Source organism: Dendrobates tinctorius, unplaced genomic scaffold, assembly GCF_039654945.1.
Source record: "Dendrobates tinctorius isolate UK_male_01 unplaced genomic scaffold, ASM3965494v1 ptg000103l, whole genome shotgun sequence".
NCBI lineage: Eukaryota > Metazoa > Chordata > Amphibia > Anura > Dendrobatidae > Dendrobates > Dendrobates tinctorius.
Genome location: NW_027361771.1, coordinates 21,960,318 through 21,972,530, shown reverse-complemented (window position 1 = coordinate 21,972,530; position 12,213 = coordinate 21,960,318). Strand labels below are relative to the sequence as shown.

General features: G+C 49.7%; 1 long non-coding RNA gene across 1 annotated transcript; it reads left to right on the top strand.

Moving 5' to 3' along the window:
• The first annotated feature begins 1,803 nt into the window (after positions 1–1,803).
• LOC141100221 (uncharacterized) lies at positions 1,804–7,902 on the top strand. The gene is made up of 3 exons (XR_012234645.1): positions 1,804–1,905; positions 7,537–7,592; positions 7,782–7,902. It is a non-coding gene; the product is annotated as an uncharacterized lncRNA (long non-coding RNA).
• The last annotated feature ends 4,311 nt before the right edge of the window (positions 7,903–12,213 follow it).

The following is a 12,213-nucleotide window of genomic DNA, read 5'->3' as shown; positions in this document are numbered from 1 at the left end:
CCTATACTGGCCCATCTCCATACAGAGCCCCAGAGAGAGATTATGTGTGTGTGTATATATATATATATAAATATATACTGTGTATATATATATGTATACACTCAGAGTGAGAGGTTATATCTGTGTGTATGTACAGTATATATATATATATATATATATATAGACAGAGCGAGAGAGAGGTATATGTTAGATAGATAGATAGATAGATAGATAGATAGATAGATAGTAGACTTTCTTGCAAAACCAGTCACACCACTGGTCTGTACAGATGAACCAGGTGAGCAATAGTTAATCCTATGCTTGAGTAGTCTGAGGTTTCCTGGATGTGGGCCTTGTTATGAGACACCAGGCCAGGGATTGGTTGAGCGCAGCAGCGTGATCATTGGGAGAAGTCAGTGACTCAGTGCTACCTAAGTTCAGCACTATGTGGCAAACAGTGAAAAGCTTCTGTGTTGATTTAGGATCTCAAGTAGTTTGATAAGGAGATATGAAATCAACGATTCTCCCTAATGGATACATTTTAAGAGTAAATTTAAAAAACTGGACATTCGCGTCTTTCTACTAGTTTTATTTACATTTTTTTAAGTTAAATCATGTTTAGGAAAAGAAGGTTGACAGCTAAAGTGATCTACATAATAGCTTAACTAGGGAATTTCACACAGCTTTCCCAGTTTCCTAGATCTGTCTTCGATGTAACTTTTTTTTTAATCTTTTTTGCTGCATTTTTGCAGAATTCCCTGGAGAGAAAGTTAGATTGACTATTACATAAAGGAGTGTCCACTACTCAGACAACCCCTTCTCAATCAGCACATTTTCCCCTATAAAATAACACTTATACTCACCTCCGGTGCCAGCGCCATTCCAGCGGTGTTGGCATTCGCTCTCCCGGGACCCATGTGACATTGTTATACCAGCGCTGGCTTCACTGTCCCCACCTACAAACATCAGACATCAAGAGGGCGTCAAAGCCGTAGATGGCCACTCACTTCCTCTTGATGTCTGATACATCTGAAGCCGGTGAGAGGGAATCCAGCGCTGATTAGGCTCAGGGCTCGCCTGACATAAGAATGTCACATGAGCCGCGGGAGATTGAGTGCCAACACCGCTGGATCAGCGTCGGCATCGGGGAATTTTACGGGGGCAATTGTTCTGATTGGGAAGAATCAATTGTGCTGATTTAGCATCTATTTCTCTGGTGTTTTTCGTGGCACAATAATTAAGTGTTGTAAAAAAAAGAGTTTCCAAGATACATTAGGTAGAAGCCATGCACATACAAGTTTACAATTACTATATAATCGTAGGGAACAGGTCTGCCCCATTCACTAGAATGATTGGATGTGGCTGTAATTTGGAAAAAACAATGGAAGGCTACATTCATGCCAACGTATTTTCGGTCCGCTTGTTGTGTAGCACTCCGTCCAATGTTATTCAATAGGGCTGTTCAGGTGGCAGTTTCTTCACACAACGTTAGCCTCTTCTGTATTTCAGATTATACTCGCCTATTCATGTCTATGGGTGCGCAAGCGAATCAGAAGTAGAACCCATGAGGAACATCCATAAGGCATTTGAATGTTACAGATACATTGCCGTTCTTTAGTATACAAAACTGTATTTGGTCTTGTAAATGTTAATAGTTGAACTGCTGGGGACAAAAAGTTCAATTTTGGTCTCATCTGACCACCGCACCTTCCTCCATACATTTGGGGAGTCTCCCACATTTGTTTTTGCAAACTCAAAACAAGTCTTACAATATTTGCATGTGAGTAAAGACTTTTTTTCCTCCCTACTCTTCCATAAAGGCAACCTCTATGGAGTGTACAACTTAGGGCGAGATCACTCTTAATGTATGAAAAATCGGTCCGAGTCTCCCTGCCGAGAGTCGCAGGAGTGTAATGCGAGTGTCATGTGAGTATAATCCGATTTCTCACACCTAGCATCCGATAATTAACAAAAAAGTGTGAAACAACTGAAAATACTGTATGTCTTATATTCTAGGTTCTTCAAAGTAGCCACCTTTTGCTTTGATTACTGTGTAGTAGGGGGAGCGGATTAGGGGGTGGTCCACTGCTTACCGCGCACAGACGACACAGAGACGAGACGGAGGCAGATTTTCGGTTGCAACAGGTCCGAGTTTATTGGCTATCCTCCTGACGACCGTAGCCATACACCGCAGTTCCTTTACAGCTCTCACCGTATTCAGGCCCGGGTACCATCACCTTTCCTTCAGTCGCAGTGACGTTCCTCGCGGATCTTTCGCTGGGGCTGCCCTAGGCCTATCTACCGCCAGCGCTTCACCAGTCCGCGGTCGTCGTCCAATTGGTACCCCCGGGGTCTCGTCTGTCCTGCGGTTCTTTGTGTCAGGGCCACCCCCCTGACTGTCTCTTCCTGTCAGTCCCCTGGTCGAGCTCTCCACCGTTGTCAGTCTTCTGTACTGAGCCTTCTCCTCCTGAGCTCCTCCCGGGACTAACCTAGCCTGGAACCCTGTCCTGTCCTATTTATCCCCTTCCTCTGGAATTTCCCTCCTGGGTTTCTATCTCCCCTCCCCCATGACTAAGCGGTTTCATAGCCCTAAGCTGCTGTCAAGTCCTGTTCTACGCTCCCCCACCATCTTTTGGTCAAATCTAGGTACTGCACTCCCTTTCCACCTTCCCCAGCTGTTTCCCTTCTGTCATTGCCAATATCCGTCTATAGTGCACAAACCGTCCCTTCTTCCTTCAGTCAAGTCTGTCCGTCAAGTCACCTTCCCCACACTCTCCCTTCCTTTGTCTGTTGTTGTCCCTGACAATCATACTCCATACCTACGTCGTCCTGAAGCTTGTCCACCGTCTGTTGTCGGACCGGTTGTTGGGCCAAACCCGCCACCCGTGGGGGGGCGAACAAAACTGGGAGCACCATGCTCCGAGCATTCTACTGCTACTCGCCGGCGCGCACGCCACGTGACAACTTCTTTTAGGTTGGCGAGGTCCACCCGGACTACTCTACGTCGTGTACCTCCCTCTGCTCTCCCCTTCTGTCACCCTCTACTGTCCGGACTGCCATGACCGAGGCCTTTCGCCTACCAGGTCTTCGCTAGTGCCCGCCCATCCTTTTGGGGTGTCCGTGGTGTCGGGGACCTGACTGACGGACCACTGTCTGGCTCAATATCTTCCGTCTCTTTGTCCACCTAATAAGAAAGTCATGGTCAGCGTTTTTATCATACCCTGTACCCGGGTCCTGTTGCATATTCTTATACATACTACACATTAAATCAACTTTTGGTATACCACATATATGGTTACCTCTGCTTTAGCACTAATGGTAACTCAACAGGAGTAACCCCCTTTTTCTTTTTTTCTTTAACTCCTTCTTTCAACACAATATGCCAAACATAACATGAAAGTACTCCCCCTTCCTTTAACATGAGCACTTCCTCCCCTGTATCCCCACTGTGTCAGGAGAAAACAATAAACAACAAAAACATTTTCCTTAACTTGGACGCGAAACTGTCCTTTGGGCAGCACAATGGTGCAATGAAATCCTGTTAGTCCGAGCCATCGCCTGACGGCCGATGTTGCGCCAGTCCAGCAGGGGAACCCCACAGCCGTGAGGTCCCCGGGGTGCTTGAAGTGTCTCTGGGAGTCCTTCTACGGGGGCTCGGGGACTTCGGGCTCAACTATCACGGCTACCGCGTAGTAGCCGCGGGGACAGTACTCCTTATAGTATGATACCAAGTCCCCCTCCCGCAAAGCCCGGCCATGACAGATGGAAGTCACGTTAATATATACCTTTTGGCCTGTTGCGTAGTCCCGGATGAACCCGTATCCCTTCTCCAGTTTGGTGTACACGAGCCGCCCGGTGGATCGTGGAGCCGCCATGCCAGCCTCTCCTTTTTCGTAGAGCAGGCCCCAGACCTCCCGCTCTCTGGCCTTCTTCTCTATGACCTCCGCAACCGAAACGGAGAGTCCGATGTAGGCCGCAGAGTCCAGTGGGTGGGATGCGGCCGGGGTTGAGAGCGGGGCAGAGGTGGCCACATATTCCGGTGGTCCAGCAGCCGCTGTGGCTGAGCGACAGGCAGGGGCAGCTGTGGGTCCCGGTGGGTAGGCCACAGAGCCCAACAAGCGGGCCGCAGCCAGCTCCAGGAGTGAAGCAGATGCGGCCACGGGGCAGGCCGCAACCGGAGTCGCAGATGAGGCCGAGGCGACCGCCATCACTGGTAAGGAGGCCGCAGGCGAGGCCGGAGTGGCGGCTGGCTTCGATGACTAGGCCGCCGCCGCAAGGTGTGGCGCGGCAGGGACTGCCACGGATGGTTTCCGCACTGGCGACACAGGACGTGGTACTGCCGGGCAGGGTGGCTCGGGGATGCGGGCAGAGACGTCGCTCGGCCTGGCGGAGGCCACAAAGCCCTCCGCAGTCGGGTCCAATGGACAGCAGGAGGCCGCACGGGAAGGCCGCGTGGCAGGGGCCGGGGGACCTCTCACCTTCCCCGGCGCCGCGGTCTCGGGCAGGTCACCCCGCAGCTCCTCCCGCAGCCTCCGATCTTCACCCCGCCATCCGGCAGGGCTAGCCTCCAGGCTCGTGGGTCCCGCAGGGAGGCTCCCAGGAGATTTCTTCTGCAGCTGCTCCAGCAGGGCCCGCAGTCGCTCCTCTTCTCTGACCGATGTCTGGAGTGCTGTCAGTGGCTCCCAGGGGTAGGTCTCCCGACGAGATTCGACCTCCTGACGCTGGAATATCACAGCCATTTTGTCCAGTCTTTGTACCGCCCTGGATCCTTTGATGACAGCCAATGATCCGGAACAAGGTCTCAAAGTTGTAATCCACAGGAAAGCAACTCGAGTCCTTCTAGCTCTTCTGGGTACTCCTGTCGCAGGCCTTGCCGCTGAAGGTAGAGTACTGGCGGCGGCGATCCTGCTGACTACGCCAAATGTAGTAATGGCCCGGATTGGGGGGTGGTCCACTGCTTACCGCGCACAGATGACACAAAGATGAGACGGAGGCAGATTTTCGGTTGCAACAGGTCCGAGTTTATTGGCCGTCCTCCTAACGACCGTAGCCATACACCGCAGTTCCTTTACAGCTCTCCGTATTCAGGCCCGGGTACCTTCACCTTTCCTTCAGTCGCAGTGACGTTCCTCGCTGATCTTTCGCTGGGCTGCCCTAGGCCTATCTACCGCCAGCGCTTCACCAGTCCGAGGTCGTCGTCCAATTTGTACCCCCGGGGTCTCGTCTGTCCTGCGGTTCTTTGTGTCAGGGCCACCCCCCTGACTGTCTCTTCCTGTCAGTCCCCTGGTCGAGCTCTCCACCATTGTCAGTCTTCTGTACTGAGTCTTCTCCTCCTGAGCTCCTCCCAGGACTAGCCTAGCCTGGAACCCTGTCCTGTCCTATTTATCCCCTTCCTCGGAAATTTCCCTCCTGGGTTCCTATCTCCCCGCCCCCATGACTAAGCGGTTTCGTAGCCCTAAGCTGCTGTCAAGTCCTGTTCTACGCTCCCCTACCATCTTGTGGTCAAATCTAGGTACTGCACTCCTTTTCCACCTTCCCCAGCTGTTTCCCTTCTGTCATTGCCAATATCCGTCTATAGAGCACAAACCGTCCCTTCTTCCTTCAGTCAAGTCTGTCCATCAAGTCACCTTCCCCACACTCTCCCTTCCTTTGTCTATTGTCGTCCCTGACAATCATACTCCATACCTACGTCGTCCTGAAGCTTGTCCACCATCTGTTGTCGGACCGGTTGTTGGGCCAAACCCGCCACCCACGGGGGGCCGAACAAAACCGGGAGCACCATGCTCCGAGCAGCCTACTGCTACTCGCCGGCGCGCACGCCACGTGACAACTTCTTTTAGGTTGGCGAGGTCCACCTGGACTACTCTACGGCATGTACCTCCCACTGCTCTCCCCTTCTGTTGCCCTCTACTGTCTGGACCGCCATGACCGAGGCCTTTCGCCTACCAGGTCATCGCTAGTGCCCACCCATCCTTTTGGGGGGTCCGTGGTGTCGGGGACCTGACTGACGGACCACTGTCTGGCTCAATATCTTCCGTCTCTTTGTCCACCTAATAAGAAAGTCATGGTCAGCTTTTTTTGGTCAAATCTAGGTACTGCACTCCTTTTCCACCTTCCCCAGCTGTTTCCCTTCTGTCAATGCCAATATCCATCTATAGTGCACAAACCGTCCCTTCTTCCTTCAGTCAAGTCTGTCCGTCAAGTCACCTTCCCCACAACTGCTTTGCACACTCATGGCATTCTCTTGATGAGCTTCAAGAGGTAGTCACCAGAAATGGTCTTCCAACAGTCTTGAAGGCGTTCCCAGGGATGCTTAGCACTTGTTGGCCCTTTTGCCTTCACTCTGCGTTCCAGCTCACCCCAAACCATCTCGATTGAGTTCAGGTCTGGTGACTGTGGAGGCCAGGTCATCTGGCATAGCACCCCATCACTCTCCTTCTTGGTCAAATAGCCCTTACACAGCCTGGAGGTGTGTTTGGGGTCATTGTCCTGTTGAAAAATAAATGATGGTCCAACTAAACGCAAACCTGATGGTATAGCATGCCGTTGCAAGATGCTGTGGTAGCCATGCTAGTTCAGTATGCCTTTCATTTTGAATAAATCCCCAACAGTGTCACCAGCAAAGCATCCCCACACCATCACACCTCCTCCTCCATGCTTCACAGTGGGAACCACGCATGTAGAGTCCATCCGTTCACCTTTTCTGCGTCGCACAAAGACACGGTGGTTGGAACCAAAGCTCTCAAATTTGGACTCATCAGACCAAAGCACAGATTTCCACTGGTCTAATGTCCATTCTTTGTGTTCTTTAGCCCAAACAAGTCTCTTCTGCTTGTTGCCTGTACTTAGCAGTGGTTTCCTAGCAGCTATTTTACCATGAAGGCCTGATGCACAAAGTCTCCTCTTAACATTTGTTGTAGAGATGTGTCTGCTGCTAGAACTCTGTTTGGCATTGATCTGGTCTCTAATCTGAGCTGCTATTAACCGGCGATTTCTGAGGCTGGTGACTCTGATGAACTTATCCTCCGCAGCAGAGGTGACTCTTGGTCTTCCTTTCCTGGGGTGGTCCTCATGTGAGCCAGTTTCTTTGTAGTGCTTGATGGTTTTTGCCACTGCACTTGGGAAAACTTCCAAAGTTTTCCCAATTTTTCGGACTGACTGACCTTCATTTCTTAAAGTAATGATGGCCACTAGTTTTTCTTTACTTAGCTGCTTTTTTCTTGCCGTAATACAAATTCTAACAGTCTATTCACTAGTACTATCAGCGGTGTATCCACCAGACTTCTGCACAACACAACTGATGGTCCCACCCCATTTATAAGGCAAGAAATCCCACTTATTAAACCTGACAGTGCACTCCTGTGAAGTGAAAACCATTTCTGGTGACTACCTCTTGAAGCTCATCAAGAGAATGCCAAGAGTGTGCAAAGCAGTAATCAAAGCAAAAGGTGGCTACTTTGAAAAACCTAGAATATAAGACATATTTTAAGTTGTTTCATACTTTTTCGTTAATTATATAATTCCACATGTGTTAATTCATAGTTTTGATTCCTTCAGGGTGAATCTACAATTTTCATAGTCATGAAAATAAAGAAAACTCTTTGAAAGAGAAGGTGTGTCCAAACTTTTGGTCTGTATTGTATATATAAATATATATATATCAAAGAGCCGTCATATGATCTGTAAAAAGACAAAGAAAGAGAAAATTAATAATTATACCTCTTGATTACACCAGAGAATACAAACAGACGACAGATCATGAGGTATAATTATATAATTTTTCTTTCTTTTTCTTTTTACAGATCATATGACAGCTGTTGATCAGATGGGACACATGACTCCCCCATTCTTTATTAGCATTTTCTATTTTTTTATTTTTTTTTATTTTTGGCATATATATAAATTGTATCTGAATGCTCTATATATGATAACTACATTTTGAAATAAAGGATATTATTTGCATCTTGATGTTTAAGTTATTATAAATTAATTATTATCATTGTTTTTTTGGATCGATGTGCTGTTTATGCTTGAATAAATATTGTTTGGCTTTATATGGGCCAAGGTACATATGTAGTGGGGGTTGAGCATTGCGCCCTTAGCAGGGTTCATAACTCCCCTAGCTACTAGGTTTTGGGTTACCTATCTCAGCAAATGGGGGGCTGTTCTTATACCCACTGGACTGGCACCTTAGCCATATGTCTCCCAAAGGCTATAAGCTATATCATAAGGCACAAGATCTGTTTTATTAGATTAAATCACTTTTTTTATTTTTTTGAGTATTCTGGCAAGCTGTTCCCACATCCAAAATGGCACTAATTGTTCTCTGCCTTGACTGAGCAGATGCATAGAGAGTTCAGGATGTTGTCATCGTTCTGTTGAATATACAGGAAATGGTCATCGTTTGAGCGCCTGCGCAGGAGAGTGTCCTTCTCCAAGATGGCACCAATGACTTCACTGTGCAACTGCGCACGCGCAGTAATTCTCGCGTTTACTTTACTGTACTTCCGGTACTGCGCATTAAGATAATTAGTGTTAGGAACGGTGGAACGCACTAAATAAAAATAAATGATAAAGTGCGTTTGCCGCTCGGGGTCCACCGTGCAGTAGATGTTACACTGCTGCTAGGTAATGACAGACGAGCAATATGGCGGTATAATGCACACGGGTTATACTTCACCCGAAGTGCGCAAAGCGGGCTCTGTTCACACACAGAGGTGCCGCAACATAAACATACAAAAACGCTGAGCATGTTAGTGTCACAGACCACAGGGAAATGCACACACGGTATCTGGTCACAGGAGCAGGACCCAAGCCAGAGGAGCTGCGTCCGTCTAGACCTACCGTGTGTGTGGCGTCGCTACTGCGGACGCCAAAGAGGACTGCAACTGCAGCGCGGCGCAGGGCACGGCCGCTGGTCGACAAAGCTAGGAGCCAGGCGCAATGTCGGACGCTAGAGTAGAGGTGCGGAGTGCACAGTGGCCTAAGGCTTGCCACTGACTGGCGGCGCTGACTGCTGCACTAATTACCTATCCACATGCGTAATATCAGAGGGAAGGGGTTTCAAATGAGTCAGTCACCAGAGTCATACATCTGTCACCATTCACACATTTAGCTTGAAAAGTCTATACTAGCGCATGGCCGAATGGTCATGCGCACTTTTTATAGCCGTGCGGGACCTTCCAGATCTCCGAGATGGACCAATGAGATCTGGAGCAGGACCTGGGCACATGACTCCCGATCTCCAATGGGAAATCGCCTCGTGAGCATACCCAGTAGGAGCACAGAGGAACTTAGTCTCTGGAGCGGTCTGCTGCAAAGTAATCTTCTCTGCAGTAGATAGACAGCAGGAGACCGCAGGATGTGAGGCTCTGGATACCTGCAGAGCAGACGCAGAAACCAGACACCTAACATTACCCCCCCTCCTAGGGCCCCCTCCCCTCTGAGCCTTCCTAACCACCACCTTGTGCCCATCAGAGGCATAGGTCTCAGACTCGTCCGAAGGCAAGTCTGATGTCCCGGTAGATGACACGGAAAACCGGGACACGTGGAAGGTATCAGAGGCGGCAAGATCGCCAGGTTTAAGAAGGGACACGTGGGAGACAACGGGAGCGGCAAAACCGCCCGGAGCATAGGTTGAAGTGGAACGCCGCGGTGTGTCGGCGGACGTTTCCACTCTCTGTTTAAGGAAGCTATCCCGAGCACATGAGGCGCATGCTCGAATATATTTTTTAATGTCCCGAGCCCTGTGCGGCCACCAATACGACCCTGCCAGGAGTTTTGTGGTCTACATGTAGCCACAGTGACCACCCGCCCTGGACGCGTGTGCCCAAGCGAGAACCTTCGGCCAAAGGCAAGGGGGGACAAGGGTCTTGCCCGGCGGCACAGAGTTTGGCCATTGCGGGGCCCCGTTATCCTGGGGAACAGAGTTCTGACAGTGGTAGCCGCAAGTGGAGCTTAGTGCCGGACGCGCCTCGAGACTGGCGCGAGACACCTCCATGGGCTCTGGGAGTGAACACTCTGGCTCGGGTGATTCCGGAGGTTCATAGAGGTTGGGAGCCAGAGTAACCCTCCGTCTGGATTGAGCATGCTCCAGCCTGCGCTCCGAGAAACAAAGATCAATGCGGGTGGCAATGGCAATCAGCTCCTCCAGACTTGTAGAATCATAGAATCGTAGAGTTGGAAGGGACCTCCTGGGCCATCTGGTCCAACCCCCTGCTCAAAGCAGGATTCGCTAAATCATCCCAGTCAGATGTCTGTCCAGCCTCTGTTTGAAGACTTCCATTGTAGGAACCTCTCTGGTAGATAGAGCATCCTTAACATGCTCAGCTAAACCTCTCCAAAACACAGGGATGAGGGCTCTATCAGAGCACTCCAACTCGGAAGCCAGTGTCCGAAAAAGAATGGCATACTGGCTGACCGAGAGGGATCCCTGAGTTAATGCAAGGAGCTGAAGAGAGGTATCGTGCATGACCCGTGGTCCCAGGAAAACCTGCTTGATAGATGTTAAGAACTGAGCAGCGGTCCGAACCTCAGGGTCACCACGCTCCCACAGTGGCATGGCCCACTCCAACGCCCTGCCCGACAGAAGGGAAATAATAAACCCCACCTTAGCCCGTTTCGTAGGGAATCACGCAGCCAGTAACTCCAGCTGGATAGAGCACTGGCTCACGAAACCCCTACGGGAGGCGCAATCGCCAGAAAATTTATCGGGCAATGGGAGGCTGGAAACTGTCGGCGCAGGGGAGGACGTGGACATACGTGAAACCGCCTCTGCGATCGCCTGTACAGCAGCCTCAGAAGACTTCGCCGCTGAGATAAGACTCTCAAGAGTAGCCAACCGGCCCTCTAGCTGGCGAATGCACTGAAGGAGTTGCTGCTGATCTGCCATTACTAGCCAGACCCTGGCGCTAGTATAATGTTAGGAACGGCGGAACGCACTAAATAAAAATAAATGATAAAGTGCGTTCGCCGCTCGGGGTCCACCGTGCAGTAGATGTTACACCGCTGCTTCACCCGAAGTGCGCAAAGCGGGCTCTGTTCACACACAGAGGCGCCGCAACATAAACATACAAAAACACTGAGCCAGTTAGTGCCACAGACCACAGGGAAATGCACACACGGTATCTGGTCACAGGAGCAAGGACCCAAGGCAGAGGAGCTGCGTCCGTCTAGACCTACCGTGTGTGCAGCGTCGCTACTGCGGATGCCAAGGAGGACTGCAACTGCAGCGCGGCATAGGGCACGGCTGCTGGTCGACAAAGCTAGGAGGCAGGCGCAATGTCGGACGCTAGAGTAGAGGTGCGGAGTGCACAGTGGCCTAAGGCTTGCTACTGACTGGCGCTGACTGCTGCACTAATTCCCTATCCACATGCATAATATCAGAGGGAAGGGGTTTCAAATGAGTCAGTCACCAGAGTCATACATCCGACACCATTCACACATTGAGCTTGAAAAGTCTATACTAGCGCATGGCCAAACGCTTCTGGAGCAGGACCTGGGCACATGACTCCTGATCTCCAATGGGAAATCGCCTCGTGAGCATGCCCAGTAGGAGCACAGAGGAACTTAGTCTCTGGAGCGGTCTGCTGCAAAGTAATCTTCTCTGCAGTAGATAGACAGCAGGAGACCGCAGGATGTGAGGCTCTGGATTCCTGCAGAGCAGACGCAGAAACCAGACACCTAACAATTTGAACACCGAGTTTCGGCGCGATTGAATATGAATGGGGTGATCATATTTAGTGTCATGAATACATATATATGAAATAAGCACTTTTCTACTGTTTGAAAAATGTCCACAATTTTGGGACCGAAATGTTGTCAGATGGGCAATTAAACTACACATAAATTGACTCTACCACGGTGTGCTGCTTCCTTTTTTGAGGATATACAGCTCTGCCAAAAATTAAGAGACCACACATCAAAACCCTGTCATGGGCAGCCCATTCTCCAGGCCGAAACCCCATTGAAAACCTCTGGAATGTAATCAAGAGAATGATGGATAGTCACAAGCCGTCAAAGAAGAACTGCTTAAATTTTTGTGCCAGAAGCAGTGTGAAGACTGGTGGAAAGCATGCTAAGAAGCATGAAAGCTGTTTTTAAAAATCATGGTTATTCCACAAAATATTGATTTCTGAACTCTTCCTGAGTTAAAACATTAGTATTGTTGTTTCTAAATGATTATGATCTTGTTTTCTTTGCATTATTTGAGGTCTGAAAGCACTGTTTTTTTTT